Genomic DNA, 21,913 nt, shown 5'->3' with positions numbered 1-21,913 from the left:
ATCATATACCCAGTTCCGGCTTAGGTGTATATGTTACAAAGGGTAATGACTGTCGACACTGTTTTAGGCTATTCAAGTTATGTCATGTGTATTTTAGTTCCGTAGTGACTTTTCTTAAGGCAGGAAGCAGAAATTCATATGCAGAGTCTCCGATCAAATAATGCCTGGGTTGTGACTTAAGTTTACCAAAGCAGCATGTTTAAATGTGAATTTAGCCTTTAGAAGCCAGTTTGTTAACATGCCATGGTTTTGTATTCTTTCCTCAGTGACTTTCATACTGAATTTGTTTCTTTTCAAGTTAAAAGCTATATTTTGAAGGGGTGGTATAAACTCTAGTTGTAAAATCTCAAAATTAGGCCATCTTTTTTCCGCTCATGGGATTAGAATTTTGTATGTGTTGTTTGTTGATATATGAGACTACTGAAGCCCGGTTCCCTCCTGTATGTTTGTTCTGAGTGTGGTACCGGTTGGCCTGTATACATCACACACAGGAACATGTGGCCAATTCACTACAAAATTCGACTTTTGTGGTATATGCGTTCATATAGTTTATAAGGCTGACGGCATTTTGAACTTATTATTATATTGCTATGACATGGAAACCCAGGCCTACCAGAAAGATGGTGGGTGTGGACTAGAGGTGGTGTATCATAGCAATGTAGATATAAAAATAACTTTTCCATGTGGATGAAGTCATTGGTGAAGGAATAGATTTAAATCCTTGCAAGCCTCTTGGGCATTCTAGTTGCTTACTAAATGGTTTATTATAAAGCTTGATGGTGATTATTAAATCTCTCAGCCATTGCCCCTTTTTAGAGTTGCAAAATCACCTGATTTATGTACTCTGTAATAAAGGAGAAAGGATGTATAGAAATAATTGAGATAATGGTTTACATTTCACTTGATATAGTATTATGATAATCTGTTCTGCATTTTTTAGTGTATGTTTTTGTGCACAGAAGAACTATTTACTCAGTAATCGTCTTTAAGGTACAGGTTCTTTTATTACCCAGGTATACTTTAATTTTTCAAGAACACACATCTTTACATAAAATGAGATACTTCTTAAGTTTTGTTTTCCTCTTTGCTACTTTTTCTTCTTTATCTTAAAGAAGATAAACCATGATGCAGAAATCTGATTGAAAAAGAACTCTAAGGCTTGCATGATTTTTTTTTGGTTTGCAAATAATTAACAAAAAAGGAATCATTATGCAAAAACAAAGCATTGTCTTTGAGTGAATAACAAATACAAAATACCATCCAAACCTTTACTGATTTTACATCCTTCATGTCTCTCAAATCCGTTCGTTTTCCCTCATCTGTGTTAGCTCCACCCTCTCTTCTAGATCCTTACAGTAGCTTCTTAACTGGTCTTCCTCCTTCTCCTCTGTCCACTCTCTCCAGTGGGTCCTTTGCTCCAGCCTTAGTAATATAAACAATATCGATTTCATGGTGTCATTTTCCTTCTTCTTCCTCCCTTCCATTTGAAAATCCATTTGAGGCTTCCCATCACTCTTTTTTAAAAAATTTTATTTATTTTTTATTGAAGTACAGTCAGTTATGATGTGTCAATCTCTGGTGTACAACACAATATCCCAGTCATGCATATGCATGCGTATATTCGTTTACATATTTTTTTCCACAGAGGTTGTTACAAGATACTGATCATAGTTCCCTGTGCTATACAGAAGAAACTTTTTTAAAATCTATTTTTAAATATAGTGGCTAACATTTGTAAATCTCAAACTCCCAAATTTGTCCCTTCCCACCTCCTTTCCATAAGATTGTTTATTAAGTCTGCAAGTCTGTTTCTGTTTTGTAGATGAATTCCTAGTGTCCATTGTTCTTAAGGTAAGTAAAGATCCTTAATATGTGCCAGGCGCCTGTGGACTCTAGTCCACTACCTTGCCAGCCTCACCTCTGACCCTTCTCTCACCGGCTCTCAGTACTTCAGCACCACAGGCTTTCTTTCATCTCTTCATGTGCCCCCATAGTCTTTAAAAAAGCCACAGAGCCTTTGCACATGCTGTTCACTCTACTTGGAACACCATTCTCCTCCACCCCACCATCTCCGTACCTCTCCCCTTTGCTTAATTTGTTAACTCCTATTTATCTTCAGCTAAAACCACATTTCCTCAAGGAAGCCTTTTTACACTAGTTGGGTCTCTCTTTTATAGGCTTGTTGACATAACTTTCTAGGCCCAAGATGGAGCTATGCCTGTTCAGGGTGTCATATCAACAAACGACACTTGGATGATTTTGGTGTCCCTGGTCCGCTTGACCAGAAGCGTGCTAAGTATACCTAGTCACCAGTCTGCAAACACCAAGTCGGCTCTGGGTCTTCTCACCCCAGACGGGGTTGACTGTGTGGCCCCAGTCAATCATTAATTTTCTGCTTTTCTCTTCTTTGTTCTTTATTCTTCATCCCGTAAAAGTTTCCTGCCTTCTGTCCCATTTTGCCGAAAGGAGACTGTCCCCTTCATGAATTGTTAAAGTTTATTTGTGCCATCTAAATTGTATTATTTAATCATTTTTAATAGGCCTTTGAATCACCATGTATCTTTTTCCCCCCATTGGACTGACTTACTGGCTATAATTTATGTGGTACTATAAACCGTCTTTATGAGTGCAGGTGGTGGACCTGTTTTCGCTCACCATTATCTCCCCAGACTTAGCACAGTACTTAGCACGTATTAGGTGTCCCATAAATATTTGCTGAATGAATGAATAACTTGAGAAAATGGAATCCATATAGCTGTTACCTAATTAAGTGCACACACAGTGCCAATACCAGAGACATCAGAAAGAGTGAAATGTGCCCTTGCAAGAGGTCATCTTTGGAGGCTGGCTCCTTAATCTGTAGCCGCTGTTGTTAGAAAGGGAGTTTGGAACAGTTTTAAAGAGTGGTCTTTGGAAGTAGTTTATGAGCCACATAAGAAAAGCGCTTGTCTTTTTGATTAAAAATAATATCCAGCTTGATGATTCCCTTTATTTTCTAAATGTATTTCTGACTCACAGATATCAAATTCCACTTTCAAAGAACCAAATTTGTCACAGTTGAAAATTTCAAAAGAATGTTAAATAGGTGATGGCAGCCTTAAAAGAGTTGTTCCTAAAACGTTTTGAGCATTGGCGGGCGTTTTTGTAACTTTGAAGGGGCTGCTACTCCCGTGGACGTGCGCGCTGTGCTGTTTCTGTTCGGATCTTTCACGAAGTCGCTCTTCACGCTTTAAGGATGTCTCAGTTGTGCTTCTGGCAACGAGGCAGAGGGAGGCATTTTACTCTCTTAAGTCATTCACTTCATCTCGGTGCTTTCCATCCTCCATGGGCAAAATGCATCTTGCAAAATTTGTTTTTTTCAACCAGGAAGGAATGTACTAGGGAAGTGAATTGACTATTATAAAGTGTTTTAAATTCCTTAGATGTTGAATTCTGTGTTTAGAAAAAGTCCCTGTTAGCGTGAAAGATCACAGAACTGGGACCACATTATTCCACCGAAAAGTATCAGGGATTCTTGCTACATTCTACTATTCAGGATGATTTATTCGATACTTTTATTGATTTTTTTTTTTTTTGGCCACTACCACTTAACCTCTTTTGTGCTAGGTATTGCCCCTTTAACCTCCTGATTTTGGAAGAAAGTTGCTTTGTGTACTCCCTCTTTCTAACACTTTAAATCAGCATTGACTTTAAGGGGGAGTAACTGAATTTAAAATAACACACATACATCTGCACCTTTAAATCTATGAGAATGCTTTTGGATATACTGAACTGGTAACTGCAGCTCTTGAAGATTATCTTCAAGCAGAACATTTGTCACAGATCCATTCAGGTCACCATTAGGACTGTGCTTTTCCTTCGTTCACCTTTGGGGAAGTGCACACAACTCAACGTGGTGTGGGTGCTTTTGGAATAGAAGATGGCACTGCAGGCTAACATTCTGGTGGCAAGCCTTAGCTATGCGGCCAGGAACAAAAGTTCTATTGACTTTTTGTTCTCAAGTGTTCTTGTTTTCACCTGAGCAACAGAGAATTGGCTTTCATTTGCTTTTTGTTTCGTTTACTACTTGCCCGTAAAGGCCTACATTTTCATATGCTTTAGTGTTGGCAGTATTTGCTTATACAAATATATGTATATATTTTTTGCAAATATATTTTTGTACTTCCTTCTGCAAATATTTTCTGTGCCTAGCAATAATACCGAGATTCATGAGAGAACAATCTTTTGAATTTGGTCTTGTAAAGAGTGGTTCTATGCTCATTACCTTCTTTGGCAGGTTACCACTTTTTGTTAAATAAGGCTCTTAGAAAAAGACCTTTTAATGTTTGTGCAGAAGAGTCATCGTGTTCTCTGTCTGTTTGTGTGAATCTCAGTGAATCCTGTCTGTGACCGAGGTCCAACCTCATACGTGACCACTGACACTCATCTGTGTGAGTCCTGGCCAGACACTCCCTACTTCCCAACAAAATTGTCCCCAGAGGGATTTGAATACTGTCAAATGCATTTTGATGTAGATGCACTCACATTAGCATTAAGCCCTTTAGTATTATTGTTATTTATTTATTTATTTTTTACTAAATCATCCAATCTTAAGCTGGGGTCATGTTATTATGTAATATATTTAATGCGTACAGTTCTTGTATTCATCACTGATCATTGTGCTGTTTCCTGTGTGGGCAAGAGAATTACTGTTCTGTGTAAGGTGGTGGGATATTGTGTAGCTGGGCCCAGGGAAGTCTTAAGAATGATGGCAGTAATGCGCTCAAGTCAACTGCGCCCTCTGGGTGAGCACTGAAGTGCTTGTTGTAAGGTCTTGAAAAGTTAATGGAAAATTAATACCTTGTAAACATAATCCTCTACTGTTCAAAATAATGACCCACTCAGGTTCAGGCGGCTTATATTAAAATATTCTAACATGAGTTAGAAACTGGTAAAGAAGGGGTAATAAAGGATTTGGAATGGCTTTTCACTTAGTTGTGAAGTAAACAGGCTACTGTGCGTGAGAGGTCTTCGCAGTCTTTATGGAGGAGGCAACTGCAATGAGCAGAGGTCACGTGGCACGCAGAGTCATGTGGGTGATGAGTGTGGGAGCTGCACCTGGACCCAGATGGCTCCTGTTCTTCCCTCCTCCACAGTGCTGCCTTTCCCTGGACGGAGGGAGGCGTCACGTGTCGCAAGAAATGTACGGTTTCCTCTTTTTGATAAGCTGAGACAAACTGAGTTTTAGGAGATAAAAGCTCAAGTCATTTATTAACTTACTGAACCACGAATTCGGTTTGATAGAAATTTACCAAGGCCCTCCTATGTGTGAAACAGTACTCTGGGTGCCAGAGTAGGATATCAGGATCTCCAGTCGTCAGAGCTTGTAAAATATGTATGAAAATAATTTTCTACAAGCCAGAATTCATTCATTCTGCAGATTTTTTGGCACTGTGGTGTGTCAAGCCTGGGCTAGACCCTGAGGATTGTTCATCTGTTTATTGTTTATTTTGGGGGCGGGTAGGGATGTAATTAGGTTTATTTATGTATCTATTTATTTTTAGAGGAGGTACTAGGGATTGAACCCAGGGCCTCCTGCATGCTAAGCATGTACTTTACCACTTGAACTATACCCTCCCCCTCATTCATCTGTTTATCTTCATCCTAAACTTCTGATCACCACTATGTGCCAGGCACTGTTCTAGATGCTGGGAGGATAGTTGAGAACAGAGCAAGCAAAGCCTGTGTTTTCAGTGAGCGTGCATTCTAGGGGAAGATAGACGAACGGTAAATACATAAGAAAAGACCCATTCTGCAGGGAATTAAGATTGGACTGTGTATGGAGAGATGGCTATGTTAGATTGCAGAGTGATGTAAGATTTGATCCTTGCCCTAGTGGAGACAGAAATGAGGATGGAAACTTAGAAACATCATAATTTTGGCTATTTATTTGAATTTTTTGTTTTTGCACTTTAGTGCTAATAATCTCTTGATCAAACAATACACTGTTGGACTTTCAGCCCTTTACTCTGAGCTCAGTCCCCTATGTTGCTTGAAAAATGGGCTCCTGGGCCATGTTATCTTGACTCCATTGTAGAATTCAGTTTTAATTTGGGACAACTTAAGAAAAAACAGTTTTTGACTTTATTTGCTTTTGGAGTACTATTGGGAAAATTTTCCATCACATCTTGTGATGTGATTATATCTCCTAGAGCAGTTCTTTCACAGTAAATGATAGGAAACAGCTTTGCTTCCCTGGAGAGGTGCAAATGTTTGGTTCTTGTAGGAAACCGTATACCTAATGATATTTACGTTTTCACCTTGGCTGTTAGGAAGCACAGACTCAAATTCTCTGCTTAACTGTAGTAACTGTGTAGGACTCAAATGGGTCTCCGTATTTGAGTTCTATTCTAATATCTCTTATGTCAGCCACAGTCTTCATTTTCGTCTCTAATTCATACTTTCCTTGATCATGATGTTTAAAAAAATATGTAATGGTTCATGAATTGGCATGTCATCCTAGTGCAGGGGCCATGCTAATCTCTGTGTCATTCCAATTTTAGTGTAAAAGCTGCTGAGCTGAGTACTCGTTGGTCATGATTTTTAATTTCCTTCTTTAATATGTGCATTTCTCATAAGCCATCTCAGGTTCTTTGTAGAATTAGATGAGGGCTAAATAAATAATGCCCCTACACTGTTCACTGTATGAACAAGATACACTTAGAATGTTATAGATCAGTACATAAACACAAGGACCCATCATATTTTAAATTTATATGTTCTTTGTTCTCTGTGAACTTTTGTCTTCATTGATAGTTTTTAGGCAATGGTACATATAATCATAGACTGTAAAACTAAATGAAAAATGTTGCAACAGCAAGAGCCAAGTTCATGAGTAAATATTTGCACACTGACTGAGTCCACTCTGCCTCTGATGAGTTATTCATTTCCACGTATATGAATCTTTGCAATAAGAATTGGAATTTTTTTGTTGTTGTTGGTCATTCATAGATTTTAATGGTTGGTCCATTTGGAGACTTGAAGTTGCTATTATTAATGGGCTGGGACTAATCACTGGACCTTGAGCTAACATGATCTAGTAATGCTTTTATTTCCAATCAATGTGTGCATACCCTGCCTCAGAGGACTGTGTAGTGTTCAGTGTTGAGCAATGAGCAGATCACTGGTTAGGTAAAATGAATTGACGTCTTACGACCAATCATTCTTAGATTCTGTCTAAAAAAAGATCTTTAAAAGTTAAAAAAAACGTTATCTTATAGAAGAAATTTTTGTTTTCAGTGACCAGATAAAAAACTGGACTCCTTAAAACAGAAATCTTTTCAATTAAAATAGTGAAATAATTAAAGGGATAGCTGTGCTTTTTGAATTTGCCTTATGTAGCCTCCAGTAGAAATTTCTTCCCCAGTTTTAAACTTAACAAAGTATCACCCATCCCTCAGACAGCCCTGTCAGTTCTTATAAAGTGAGAAGACTGTGAACCTATGCTGATATACATTTAAGTGGTACAGAAAAATTTGTAGAGTTAAATGAATATCAGATGTTTTTAGGAACTTTGTTTTAAAAATAGTAATTCTTAGATAAAAGTCACTTTTGTCTGTTTCAGACTGATGACCTACTTTCTATTTAAATGAAGTGTCAAATGTTGACATCAGAATATCTTTGTGATTCAGTCTGTGTGAGGATAAATGAATTCAGTTAAATAACACAGTGGCGTTTGCTTATTTGAATCCCATCTCATTCCCCCTCCCCGAGAAATAACAGTTATTCTCACAGTGTCAGTCATGCTCCAGGGTCTTGTCTCTGAATACTGCAGGTGTGGAGTTTGCAGTCACGATTGAGCTGAGGCCTGTTCTTCTGCATCATGTTCATGTTAGATTTCATGGTTTTCATTAGAGCTTCTCAGCCCTCCTCAAAACTTACCACTGTTTATTGTAAAATAAAAATCCTTAGGATTTTCATTACATTGAACAGAATCTCCTCTCAGGAACCGTAAGTTGAATTGCTTTTCTGAACAAAAATAGTTGTTCTTTCTCTGAGCCACTGGTTTATTTTTACCCCAGGGACACCGCATCTTATAACAGATCATGTTTCTCTCTACAGGACTGTAGAGAGAGGTCATGTTTCTCTCCACACGGCTGCAGCGAAGCTTTGAGTCCCTGTCCTCCTCCTCTCTTCTCCTCCTCCCCCTTCAATGTCTACAACACCTCAGTTCTGGCTCGCATTCTCCCTTGTGGCTACAGGGATTGGTACACTTATCTAATTCTACTAGCTTTAAAAGCTATTTGAAGACAAGGATTCTATTTTTGTTTATATTCCTTATGGGGCTGTCGCAGTGTCTTGTACCCATTTGGCAGTCGAATAATAGCTGAATTAAGTATTATGAGGTCCCTCAAAAATATGAGGTCCCTCAAAAATATGAGGTCCCTCAAAAATCCATGTTGGGCTGTTTGCAGTGATGAGGGCTAGGAGAAAGAAACACACAGTGTGCCAGTGGAGGTTTTGAACACGCTGAGGATCAGAAGGTTGTATGTTTGAAAATCCTGCACCATGAAACAGGATGCTCCTTAGGGTGAGAAAAGAATGTTGAATGTAGGAACCAACCTACGCTACTTCCCTCTTTGTGTCTTGTCTGAATACACTGCTGTATCAAAGCTGGGAGCCTGGCGTCTCCTTACTTTGCTCCAGTAAGAAAGGTCAATTCTCTTCTGTCATAGAAAAAAGGTAAGGAGTTGGTTGGGAGAGGGACAGTTTAATCAGTGAAGGTTTAGAAGTCACTTTGAGATCTAGGCATACAAGTCATGTAGACACACCTACCGTGTAATGCAGATTACATCAGCTCTAAAATAGTTGTGAGCTGTAGCCAATGGTCCATGTGTTCAGCTTTTATTCTGTATGATTAAATTCCAGTACAATGAAAGAATGTGGACAGATCTATGGAATGAACTGTAATAGTATGTGACATACAGTCAAAACTCTTTAATGGAAAAGTCCACTGAAATAAAAGTGAACCAAGTTAACTGAAAGCCAAAGATCATCAAATTGAGATACATAGTAACATTTTATTTTATAATTAAATTTACAAAATCTGTATTTGGTGTGTTGAGAAAGAGAACCTTTGTTTTATAAAACTTTAAAAATTCACTATATTTTATCTGCTATCACGTTACCATATGTTATTAGTAAGAGTTGTAATTCTAATCTTTCATAAATCTAATCTACAATTTTAAATATCAGATGCTTATAAAAATACTAACCAGAGAAAGAAGTTTTTTTCAGTGTATTTCTCTCTCCCTTTCCCATCTCTGGTGGGGAAACAAAGCATAAAGTTTGTTCAAGTAAAAAAAACAAAACAAAACCCAAAACCCCTACCTTACCCAGAATTTCATTTTTTAAAAACTTTGCTTAGGGTCTTGAAATGGTGTCTTTGAAGTAGTATGTAGTTGAAAACATACCCTTAAGGACCTTTTATTGAATTAATTAAATACCAGTTATTCAGCATAATACTGATTTTATTATATAGTTTCAAATTTTCTTTACTTTTAAAACATGTTTCCTTCAAATGAAGCTTACATGGTTACATTTTTGACATACACATATGATCTAATTCAGCTAGGCCCAAATGAAAACTCTAGATCTAAGTTTCCTAATTAACGATGAAGATTATGCTCTATGAGAGTGTGCATGAGTCACTGAGGGGGTGGTGCGGCATAAAAACCACTCACTCTGGAATCTGCATCACAGGCTTGTTGTGAGGATTAAACGAGTTTATTATTCATGACGAGGATTTAGAAGAGAGTCAAGTGCCATGTTAAGTGTTTGCTATTTTTATTATTGCTATTATATGGCTAAGACATCTTCATCTTTTTTTGTTCAAGTATCCAGCACATAGTAGGTAGCCAGGTAGGGATTCAATAAACATTGTTGAATAAATGAATCTTCAATTGCCTAGTGGACATTTCTATTAATTGATCACTTCTGATTCTCTTCTAAACAGCTCCCTTTCATGGTTTTATTTCTACCAAGGAATCCTTTCATGTTACCAAGAGCAAAATCCTAGCGGAATTGGCAACCATACCTGAGACAGAGCAGGTTGAATGATTTTCAGGGAAATTAAGACAGTCCCTGCCCCCAAGGCTTTAGGTGCAGAAACAGGGACAGAATATTTTCATACAAGGTGGGTGGGCCTGAATCTTCTCAAACAGAACGTTTTGAGCCAGAATTAGAGGTAACTGCTTAACTGCCCAGGAAATTACCAAAGTCACCAAAAATTATTGCTAAAATTGTAGCTTCTGCTGAGTTAGTATTGCTGGGTTAGCAAACTTTCTTTGTCATGCTAGTTCCATTGGAAAGTCCTTGTTGCTTCTAAACGGAGTCCCAGCTCTGCAGCCTGGCATCCAGTGTAACCCTCCAGAAATTTCCAGTTCCGCCCCTCGTCAGATCTCTCCTCAGCTGAGGCCTCTCCCTTCGTGTCTCCTAAAGCATTCCTGTTCCTACTTTAATGTCCCTCTGTTCACACTGTGCTGTGTTCATTATGCAGTCGGGCTTCCTGCATCCTCATTCATCCAAATCTTCTGTCTTCCTTAATCGACTAGAGAGGCTTTTCCACCCTTACTTATGTGAAGCCATCTGTGTCATGTTTTAACGGCTGCTAAATGTTGCATTATTCTTAAGTGTTCCATTTCCATATTTACTGCTTTCCCTACTTTATGATAACCTTTTTGAGGGGAGGGACTGATGGAATAATGCAATTGGGGGTTAGGGGAGGAATCACACATCACAGCTAAAGCAACACCTACTAATTGGAAAAATTAACAATGTAAGTTTATTTTCTAACCTGTGTAGTTTACAAGGGCTTTAGAAAATTCTAAGATCAAGTCCTTCCTATTTTTTTTTTTTGGCATTAAAATGTTCTTTTAAAAAAATTAAGTGATGGTCGTAACACCTAGTAATAGTAATGGCATGAAATGAATGATCTTTACATGGAAAAATAAAAATTGGAGTTGAATTGGTTGTGTATGTCTATATGTAGTTTCACTGGTTTCTGAAATTGCAAAGTCTAGAAAAGACAAGTCTTGCTGACTGCTGATCATGGGAGCATATGTACTCCATCCCTTTAACTTCATCTGGTGGCCATTCTATTCCCTGCTCAGTTGCACAGTTCAGATCTTCCTCATTTTTCGACGGGGTTAATCCCAATAAACCCATCGTAAGTTGAAAATAAGTCGATAATGCTTTTAATACACCTAACCTACCGAACCTCATAGTTTAGCCCGGTCCACTTTAAATGTATTCAGAACATTCACCATAGCCTACAGTTGGGCAAAGTCCAGCATCACAAGAGAGTATGAACTGCCTGTCACTAGCCTGGGACAAGATCAAAATTCAAAATTCCAAGTACGGTTTCTACTAAGTGTCTATCACTTTTGTACCTTTTTTCATAAAGTTGAAATTGTAAGTTGAAGTGCTGTTTTTCAAGGTCTCAGACATTGGCTTAAGATTCTCATGCTGTGATTTGATTCTGTTTATTCAGCTAGGGAATACATGAAAGTTACCTTCCAAACATCCAAAAGTGTTTCCTTCTGTTGCTTGAACTTCAAAAAATATTTTTTTCTTGTTCAGTTCAGATTAATCTAGGCAGTGGCATTCTGTGCCCTTTCTAAGTCAATCAGCTTCATTCATGTCATCAAAGGAGAATTTTTGCATGGCTTTCTAATTTTTCAGGTTGATTGAAAAACTCAGTGAGGATACAAAAGATATTAATTTGTTCTTTTCCTTCTAAATCTTGAACCATTTGTTTTCTTGCTCCATATTGTAAGGCAAGTTAACATTCTCCTTTTTTCCAATTGTTCCACAATTTCAGGCTTTTGTTGAATACACTGTATGTTTACTTTTAGATTTTGACATTTTAATTACTAGGAGTATTTGATCACATGGAATTGTAATGATGTTCAACACCACCACATGACTTCCATTTGCACACAGTGCTGACGGAATGACGGGCGGTGGGTACCCTGGTTGGGTTCTGACAGCCGATTGGTGAAGGAAGAGGCAGGGTGTTCCCATGGTACCACAGACGCATTGTACTGTCTCTTGGTTACTGTGCAGTTTCAAACAGCAGATAGCTGTTGTTTCAGTCAGAGTTCATTGGTTGCAAAGAACAAAAGTCCTCTCAAAGTGACTTAAAGAAGCTAGAAAAAACTTAGATATGTAGGATTTTACAGCCCATTTCAAAGATACGTGTGGCCCTACCAGGGACTATGGAATGGGCAAAAAAGTCAAGAATCATGGTCACATCACGTCCTCTCTAGTTCTGCCTTCCCTGCTTCTCTGTCTCCTCTTTGACATGGGCCAGCATACTGACCTTTTGGTTTTAGGCCCAAATATTTTTCCTAAGTCAGAGTCTCAAAAAGACAATTCGATTGGCTTAATTCAGCCTATGGATCTGTTCCCCTGAATCAGGCAGCTACCCTGGTTCTCGGACTGGTTAGGGCTGGGAGCATTTTACACGGTACAAGCGAGGCAGCCTTCAGCCGGGTCCTGCACCTCCTGCACTGGTTCTTTGTTTCTAACCTATTCTTGCCTATTTTCTATCCTTTTGTCTTTTTGTTCCATATTTTGAGAGATTTCCTCGCTGTTATCTTGGAGTACTTTTACTGAATTTTTATTTTGGTAATCATATTTTCAAAAATATTTTTCAAGTTCTTTATTTTTCTCCAGTCATTTTATTTTCATCTGTCTCATTCTTGTTTAATGTTTGTAATACTTCTTGAATCTCTTTGAGTTGTATTAAAGTTATTTCTTTTTAAAGTGCTCTTCTGTTTCCTGAGTTAATTCTGGTTCTTCTCATTGTCAGTTTTCTCCCCCCTAATGTTACTGATTTTCCTTGTAGGCCTGGTTGCCTCTTCATAATTAAGGAGGAAGAACTGGGGAGAGTTTTCTCTACTATCTTGAAAAGATCTATCTGTAGAGTACTCCCCCCCCACCTCTCCTTTGAGCAGGAATTCTAAACAGCGCTTAGTGTGTATGTGTGTGTGTGGCAGGGATTGGGGATACTAGGTGGGCACCTGGCCAGCTTTGCTTCACCCCAAAAATGCAGAGGAGGATTTACTCTGAGGAACCAGAATTCACCTTGGAAACCTTTATAAGCCATGTCTTATTCCCTGTTGCAAAAATTGGTTGTGTTATTTTAGAGATGAACCCCCAGATGTTTGTCTGTCATTACACTTGGCTGTGCCACCTGTGGGCTCTGTTAGGGGTCAGGGAGGTGGAGTGGTCAGTGTCGTCACTTCACCCCCCTGTTTACTGCTCCGTAGCAGCCTCCCCACTCTGGTACCTGTTGACTCGGAGCCTGGAGCCTCCCTGGGATTCTCTTGAGCAGATTGTCTCCTTGGTGGCCCATGGGTAGTAGCTGTCTCCTCATTGTTTCATCTGTCAGCACCTTCTCATCTCTTGCTTCGTTTTCCAGAAATTTGATGAAATCTCTCATTTATTTAAAGTTCTTTTCCATGACACAACATTGTAAACTGACTATACTTCAATTTTAAAAAAAGGCAGATCATTAGGACTTTATAGGTAGAATGATAGTCATTAACAGTTTTTAAACAGTGAGCTGAGTGGCCTTTATCAGAACTGCAAATGAGAAATATCACCATGATTACATAAGGAAGAATGAATTAGTATGTGTGCATTGGCTTGGGAGTGTTGAGGATGTCAAAAAACTAAAGGGAGTTTCAAGCATAGCAAGCAAAGAAATATAATGTTGCTTAGATAATCTAGAAGTTAGATAATCTAGGGCTATTTAGGAATTGACTTTATAGGGGAACTTTTAGAAGAGAGGAAGACATGATTGAAAATGAAATTTAAGTTTCAGGCCTGGTCAGTTTGGTCAATGCGATCATTTACCTATAATGCCAAGACAGAAGACCGAAGTGGAAGGAAGTTTACAAAAGATGGAGAACTTAGATGAATGGAAGATAATATGTTCAATATGTGTATTAAAAATGTACAAATATGTATTAAATTTGAGGCACCTAGAATACATCCAAGTAGAGCTGTCTTGCAAATACATGAGAATGTTGTAAAAATTCTCTTATCTGAAACAAACAAACAACAAAGTTCTTTTCCAGCAAACTCTTTTTGATCTTACAGAATTCTTCGGTTTTATTTTTCGGTCCATTCACTTCATTTGGGATTCAGGTGGGATGACCAGGCTATCAACCATGTGGAAACTGAAACCTCAAGGTTGTTCTTTTAAAAAATAGCATTTGGCTTTTGGCTTTTGTTTTACTCTTTAAAATGAGAGATAGATCATACATACACACATACATATAAAAGAATATATATCAGTTGTGGGGAGGATATAGCTCAGTGGTAGATCACGTGATTAGCATGCACGAGGTGTTGGGTTCCATCCCCAGTACCTCCATTAAAAAAAAAAAGTATATGTATACTTTAAAGAAAAATAGTAAAATGAACACCGGTGCCTACTACATGGCTTAAGAAATGGAATATCACGTTGTCAGTAATCTTAGAGGTCCCGTGTGTCCATCCTTGATCTCATCTTCTTTATCTCCTCTGCCCACTGTGGTAAACGTTATCCTTCGTTTTTTAAGTCTTTCCCTTGCTTTTTTTTAAAAATGGATTTGTCTTATGTATATTATTCTCTGAACAACATGTTGTTTAATTTTAGCTGCTTTTGCTCTTTGTATAAATGGACTCATATAACTTGGACTCTTTTGTACTTTGCTGTTTTACTCCGAATAGTTTTTGAGATTCATCCATGTTTTTTCATGAAGCTGTGTTTTATTTCTTTTAACGCTATATAGCACTGATTGTAAGAATATACCACATTTAATTCTCTTTCCTGCTGCTGATGGACATTTGTGTTGTCTGTGTAGCTTTTTGCAAGCAAGAGAAAGATTGGTATGACCATAGTTCCTATTGCATATATGTCAGCGTTTCTCTAAATGTATAAACCTAGGAGTGGAATTGCTGGGTCAGAGCATATATACATGTTTAATTTTACTAGTTTATGACAACTCTGTGCCCGAGTGGTTGTACCAGGACACACCACACTGGTGTGTGAAATTGCCTGTGGCTTGATGACACTTAGTGTGATTGGATTTTAAATATTTTTGCCCATTTTGGGGGTGTGCAATCATATCTTACTGTGTTTTTAAAATTGAGATGTACTTTATGTATAGCATAATTTACCTTATTGTGGTTTTAATTTTAATCTTCCTGATTATTAATGAGATGAAAGATATATTATCACATGGATATTAACCTTTCATACTTTCTCTTCTGTGAAAGTTTGCTATGTTCTCCCACTTTTCTCTCATTGATTGGTGGGTGTTCCTTGTATATCCTGAATATATAAGAGTGTATATGTATCTGTAATATGTGATGGAATTTATTTTTTTGTGGGCAGGCCCCATTGCGCCAGGAGGAAGGGCAGAGCTCATGTCCAGTGGTCAGTTTTCTACAAACATGATTACGGCATTTTCTCTTTTCCTCTTTTTAGTTGTGGTTAATCTTTGACAAAATTGAGAAGTAAGTTTTGGCACTTTAAAAAGTTTGGAATCTTTTTTCTGTCCCTCCTCCTAATCTACCCCTATTGTGAAACAATTTTGGTTGAAAAAATATCCTTGATATTCAGTAACGCAGAATGTTTTCTTTGGAGTGCGTGCTGTTCAGGTTGGAGTACACTGCTTATGATGCTTGATGCTCTCAGACCTGTCTCAGTGATATCAGACCTCAGGCTGGCCAGCAGAGGAGTTGGGTGTGGATGCTGATGCAGATCTCTAATGCATTTTTTTAATTGAAGTATAGTTGATTTATAATGTTGTGTTAGTTTCTGTTGTAGAGCATTGTGATTCAATTGTACATATATATATATATATATATATATATATATATATATATATATTCCTTTTCATATTCTTTTTCATTATAGGCTATTACAAGGTGTTGAATATAGTTCCCTTTGCTCTAGAGTAGGACCTTGTTTATCTATTTTATATAGAGTAGTATTTGCAAATCTCCAACTCCCAGTTTATCCCTTCCTATCTCTTTCCCCCCAGGTAACCATAAGTTTGTTTTATGTGTCTGTCTGTTTCTGTTTTATAAGTAAGTTCATTTGTGTCTTTTTTTTTTTTTTTTTTAGATTCTACATCTAACTGATATCATGTGGTATTTTCCTTTCTTTTTCTGGCTTACTTCACTTAGAATGACAATCTGCTGGTCCATCCGTGTTGCTGCAAATGGTATTGTTTTATTTTTTATGGCTGAGTAGTACCAGCCATATATAAATACACCACAGCCATAAATATACACAGCCCTTCTTTATCCAATTATCTGTTGATGGACATTTAGGTTGCTTCCATGTCTTGGCTATTGTAAATTGGCTATTGGCTATTGTAAGTGAACATTGGGGTGCATGTATTTTTTTTGAATTAGAGTTTTCTCTGGATATATGCCCAGGAGTGGGATTGCTACATCATATGGTAAATCTGTTTTTAGTTTTTTAAGGAATCTCCATATTGTTTTATAAAATGGCTGCACCAAACTACATTCCTTCTAACAGTGTAGGAGGGGTCCCCTTTCTTCATACCTTCTCCAGCATTTATTGTTTGTAGACTTTTTAATGATGGCCATTCTGACTGGTGTGAGGTGATATCTCATTGCAGTTTTGATTTGCATTTCTCTGATAATTAGTGATATTGAGAAGTTATTTATTTTCTATTTTTTTAATGGTAGAAATGATATTACTGGGTATCAAAGTTCTCAGAAGAAACCAGTCTTGCTTATACCTTGATCTCATACTTCTAGCTTCCAGAATTGTGAGAAAATTAATTTCTGTTGTTTAAGCCACCCAGTCTGTGAAACTTTGTTATGATAGCCCTAGCAAACTAATATAATACATAACATGAAATTTACCATTTTATCCATTTTTAAGTGTACAGTTTAATGGCATTAAGTACAGTTGTGTTGTTATGCAACCATTATCACCATCCATCTCCAGAGCTTTTGTTGTCTTACAAAATTGAACTCTGTACTCTATTCGATTCTCCCCACCAGCCTCTAGCAACCACCAATCTACTGTCTCTATGACTTTGAATACTCTATATCTCATATATATGAAATCATACAGTGTTTATTTTTATTCTTTTGTGATTGGCATATTTCATTTTGCATAATGTGTCAAGATTCATCCATGTTGTAGCATGTGTCAGAATTTCCTTCCTTTTATGACTGAATAATATTCCATTGTGTGTATATATACCACATTTTATTTATTGAATGGTCATCTGGGTTGCTTTCTTCCTTTGGCTATTGTGAATAATGATGTTATGAACATGGGTATACAAATAATCTAAGATTTTTTTTTCTTTTGGGTATAGATCTAGAAGTGGAACTGGTGGGTCATGTGGTCATTCTACTAATTAATACTTTATTAATTTTTTGAGGCACCACCATACTGTTTTCTATAGCATCTGCACCATTTTACATTCATACCAGCAGTGCACAAGGGTTCCAGTTTCTCCACATCCTCCACCAATATTATTTTCTGTGTTTTTTAATATTAGAAATGATATTACTGAGTATCAGAGCTTTCAGGTATAATGCAGTGCCCTTTTGATTTTGTTGTGGGAAGGAGGTGATAAAATTATCACTGGATTTAGTCAGAGAGTTGATTCTCCAAGGGTTGTGAGGTGGCATTCATATGCCTCTTGATTTCAGGCAGAATACCGTGGCAGCTCACCAGGAAGCACTGAAGTTACTGGTGTGAAAGACTGGCAGCCACTTTTTCCCCTGTTTGGTCCAGGAGCTCAGTTCCTGTAGTAATTTTGGGTCTGCTTGTGTGATGTAGGACCAGCTATGACAAAATGCAAGCATTTCTAACTACAAAGACTCTGTGAAATCGCTCTTTTGCCTAACTAAAGAGACTAGCAAGTTTGTTACTTTTTTTCCCCAGGGCAAATTTTCATTTTCCTAAGTGTTTACAGCTGTGTTTGTTTAAAACACTCTTGTAGCTAACAATTACAGACCTGTGAAGAAAACAGAGAAAGTTAGGCAAATTAGGCCTAAAAAATCTCAGGCAAAGGCTGTAGTAAGACACAGAAGCCTGAGAGAGCATAGGAGCTTCCTCAGGGCATTTTTGAAATCATGAAAGAGTTATATGTTTGACCGTAAATGTTGCATTACAACCGCCTAAAAGATTATGTTCCAAGAGGTTTTGAATATTTACAAATACATCCCTTAACTTCTAGTTTGTGTATGAAAATGGAAAGTTTTTTTGTGGGTGTATTTTTTTTTCTTGCCTTGTCTACTTATGTGGATATCTCTTCCCTCCAACAGCAATTTTTGGTGGCTTACAGCGGGAAAACAAAAATTCTTTACTGTGGTTTGGGACTGACAAAGCCACCTAGTCTCATTGGGAGGTCAAATCCCAATCAACTCCCCCGCACCCCTACCGCCACTTTGCCATTCTAAACTCATTTGTGTACATGATAATTTGACTTGGAAGCAGCTCAGTTTAACAATCACAAGTTAACAGCACTAAGGATTAACAGTAGCATTACCGTACCCAGTACAATTAATTTTACACACACAACTCATATTTTTCTTTGTGCAATTTGTACACCTACTGGTTTGAGAATTCACAGTAAATATAATTAGCACTATTGAAGCTAAAGAACATAATGATGCTTCCTCTATTATTAGCCAGTCCTCAGCGTCACTGTAATAATAGCGCTTTGTCTAAGAACCCTGAAAACTCTGCCAGTGCTTCGCAGGCTGTGTAAATGGAGATAACCATGGCCGTCATTAAAGGCTACAGGTCATCCCCCAGCAGGGATCAGCTACTCCTGCCTCATACCGTTTGCTGATATGGTTCCCTTTGGGATAGTAAAGCTGGATTAGGAGCCCCAGCTAACAACACATGCCCTTGCATGGGAATGATACAAGGAGCAGGAGTTGATTTCATGGCTCTCTTGAGATGTGGCCCCCCCAGGTCTGTTCCCCTTACTTTGGAAGTTCAGAGCTGACTCCGGCAGGAGCCACTTCTTCATTTGGTGCTTTGGGTGTTTTCTGAAGGCCTTCCCATCAGTAGTCCTGATCTGGGTCAGTGGGACCACCCCTCAGTCTGTGTTATTGCACATAATGAAGCACTGCCTCTAAAGGCAGGGAAGCAGAAGGCTTGCTTTACTTTACTGTTAATTAACTGACAAGTTATTTCATTAAGTTTAACAGATAGATATCTGAAGTCTGCTGTGTGTTGGCAGAGCCGTGCTAAGCTCAGTAGAGGTCCATAAAATACATGTAAAACATAGTTCCTATTGAAAGGAGTCTGGCGTGTAAGACGGAAGCAGGGCGCCCAGGAGAACACGACCAGCCAGGCAGAGAGGACTGCGTTGCGTGTTCGGAGCCTGAGTGCTCAGGAACTACAGGGAGGAGACGGAGCACAGGAGGTATGCCAGGGAGAGAGCTGCTTTCTGCACGTTGACTCCCAGTTCCTTAAGGGACTCGGCCTTCTGGCAAATTTACCCTGATCCTTTAATCATAGTTAGGTACAGGACTGCTAAAATATATAAATAAACATTTTTCATCTGATAGTGGAAGTAATAACTTTGAGGAGCAGAAGACTTGGGAAACATACGTATACTACACAAAAGAAAAATGAATCACCTATAATCCGGCTACCTAGACATAGTCACTGTTAACATTGTGTAACATTCCCCCTGCCCCCTCTTTTTTCCTATGTAATTGACTTTAATTATTTTTTTATTTTTTATTTTATTTATTTTTGGGGGGAGGTAATTAGGTTTGTTTATTTATTTATTTTTGGAGGAGGCACCGGGGATTGAACCCAGGACCTTCGTGTATGCTAAGCATGCTCCCTACCACTTGAGCTATACCCTACCCCTGACTTAAATTATTTTTATTTAGATTCTCAAACCAGAGGGTGTATAGATTCCATAAAGAATAAATATGAGTTGGATTCATAGAAGATCATTGTATTGGTTATTGTGATGATAGTTTTGACCTTGCCTACCTTTAATTTTGCAGTTATATTGGGAAGTTTTTGTAAACCTTGAAAAAAGCCATTTGATTTCATTTTAGAGTATTTTAAAGCACATGACCTTATTTTAAAGAGAATGTTTTTAATGGACAGACTTTTGGGAATGATAGAAGAAGATGGAGATTTTCTAATAAAGAGAATTATGGTTGTTTAATTTTATGATAGTAAGAAATCTCTGTAATAGGTTAATATCTTTGTACTCTTACAGTGTTTAGATTTTTTGTTCTTTTTATAGTAGTATTTTTTTCCCAGAAATTATGTATATGAAGAAGGTTTGTGTTTCTTATTTATTAGTTATATCTTCTTATCCTCATGGAAAATTTATGTTATTAAGTTAATTAGTAAAAAAAGTTAGGCTAAGTTAGTAAGAAAAGAAAAATACTGAATGTCAGACAGCTTAATTTTTTGGTATGTGCTAAACTGTTGGTGACTTTAAGACCTTAACATCTGACAGGAACATTTAGAGCAAGAAATTGCTGGGCAGTGGCCTTCACACTTAGGGAAGAGGCTGGCTTTTGAAGTATGTTTTCCAATCTGCCATTATTATATTTGTTCTGTCCATTTTGTGCCAGACTAGGAAAGCTAACAGCGGGATTCCATGTTTTATAAGAACCTCATGAATTCTCCATGTTCTAGAAGGTGTTACTGAATATAAAACTACAAAGTAGAGTTTATTCCTTTTTTCCCCTACCTGTCACTTATGCACCTTTTGACTGATTGAGAGGTTTTAATCTTCTTGGAAATTGGTGACTCCTCGCTGTGGTTTTAAAAAAGGCATTGTTTTTAGTATAATGTGTGGTGGACCTGGTTCTATGGCGTCTTTGTTAAAAAAAAAATCCCTTGGTGCTCTAAGACCTTTTGTTTGAGGGGGGAGGGGTGTCACAAACTCAGGGGCCAGACAGATATATAATGAGAATATAAGATTCTAAGGAGGAGTGGTGAGGACTTTGACAGGCTGTACATTGCTCGCCTCTCCAGTGGCAATAAAACAAAAACACAAAATACATTGTGATGGCCAAACAGAAAGCCCAGGTTTGCGTCGAAGCCTACCAGTTTATGCCTGGTGATGCCTGTGACCCCTGCAGTAATAACAGTGGTATGTAGTAGTACAGTGATAATTAAAACAGCTAACACTTTTTGAGAGCTTACTCTGTGCTGGACGTGTACATTATCTGATTCTGTCTTCACAATAAAGGTAAATAATATTGTTACCCCTATCTTAGAGATAAAACTGAGGCCTAGAGAGGTTTTTTTTTTTGCTCATGTCACAGAGATAGTAAGTAGCAAAGCCAGGTTTGTCTGACTCTGGGCCTTGGGCTCTGTGGTGTGTTTTGATTTTAGGCCACAGAACTTTGAATTGCATTCATTGGGTAGGAAAAAAATTGTCAGTCAATGGCTAAGCTGCTCAGCGTGTGGGCAGCGGCCAGCTTTGTGGCCTTGGAGGAAGGAGTCAGGCCTGGGAGGAAGAGCAGTGTTCTTGGGCCTAGAGAAGAGGAAACCAGGGTCAGGTGCTGCGGTGTGGACGGGCTCTAGAAGAATTCGCAGAGGCTGATGCGGTGAGGCCTCGGGAGGGGATAAAGTCACAGTTGGTACAGAAGATGTGTGTGGGGTGTGCGCAGCCTGTAGGGGTTGGAGGTCAGACCCCGTGGAGGGGCTTGTGATGTGGGTTTTGGCAGACGTGAGTCAGGCCTCCCGGGATATTTTGTACCGTTGGCTTCCTAGCTGGGTACAAGGAAATAGAGCTGAGGAAGAAAGATCTAAAAGGTATCGGTCTGAGACTTAATCCAGGGCTTCCTGTCACAATACACCTTAAAACTAAACGAGGTTTTC

At 38.2% G+C, this 21,913-nt stretch overlaps 1 protein-coding gene and 1 pseudogene across 5 annotated transcripts in view; one reads left to right on the top strand and one right to left on the bottom strand.

Annotated features, from left to right (window-relative positions):
- Positions 1-21,913, top strand: part of FHIP1A (FHF complex subunit HOOK interacting protein 1A) — a 228,095-nt gene that overhangs the window by 14,354 nt on the left and 191,828 nt on the right. The gene's annotated exons all lie outside the window — the stretch shown is intronic.
- On the bottom strand, positions 6,463-6,561 carry LOC116276876 (U6 spliceosomal RNA; annotated as a pseudogene).

This window comes from Vicugna pacos, chromosome 2 (genome assembly GCF_048564905.1).
Source record: "Vicugna pacos chromosome 2, VicPac4, whole genome shotgun sequence".
NCBI classification, from domain to species: Eukaryota; Metazoa; Chordata; class Mammalia; order Artiodactyla; family Camelidae; genus Vicugna; species Vicugna pacos.
Note: the sequence above shows the minus strand (reverse complement) of the source record. Positions and strands in the feature narration are given on the sequence as shown.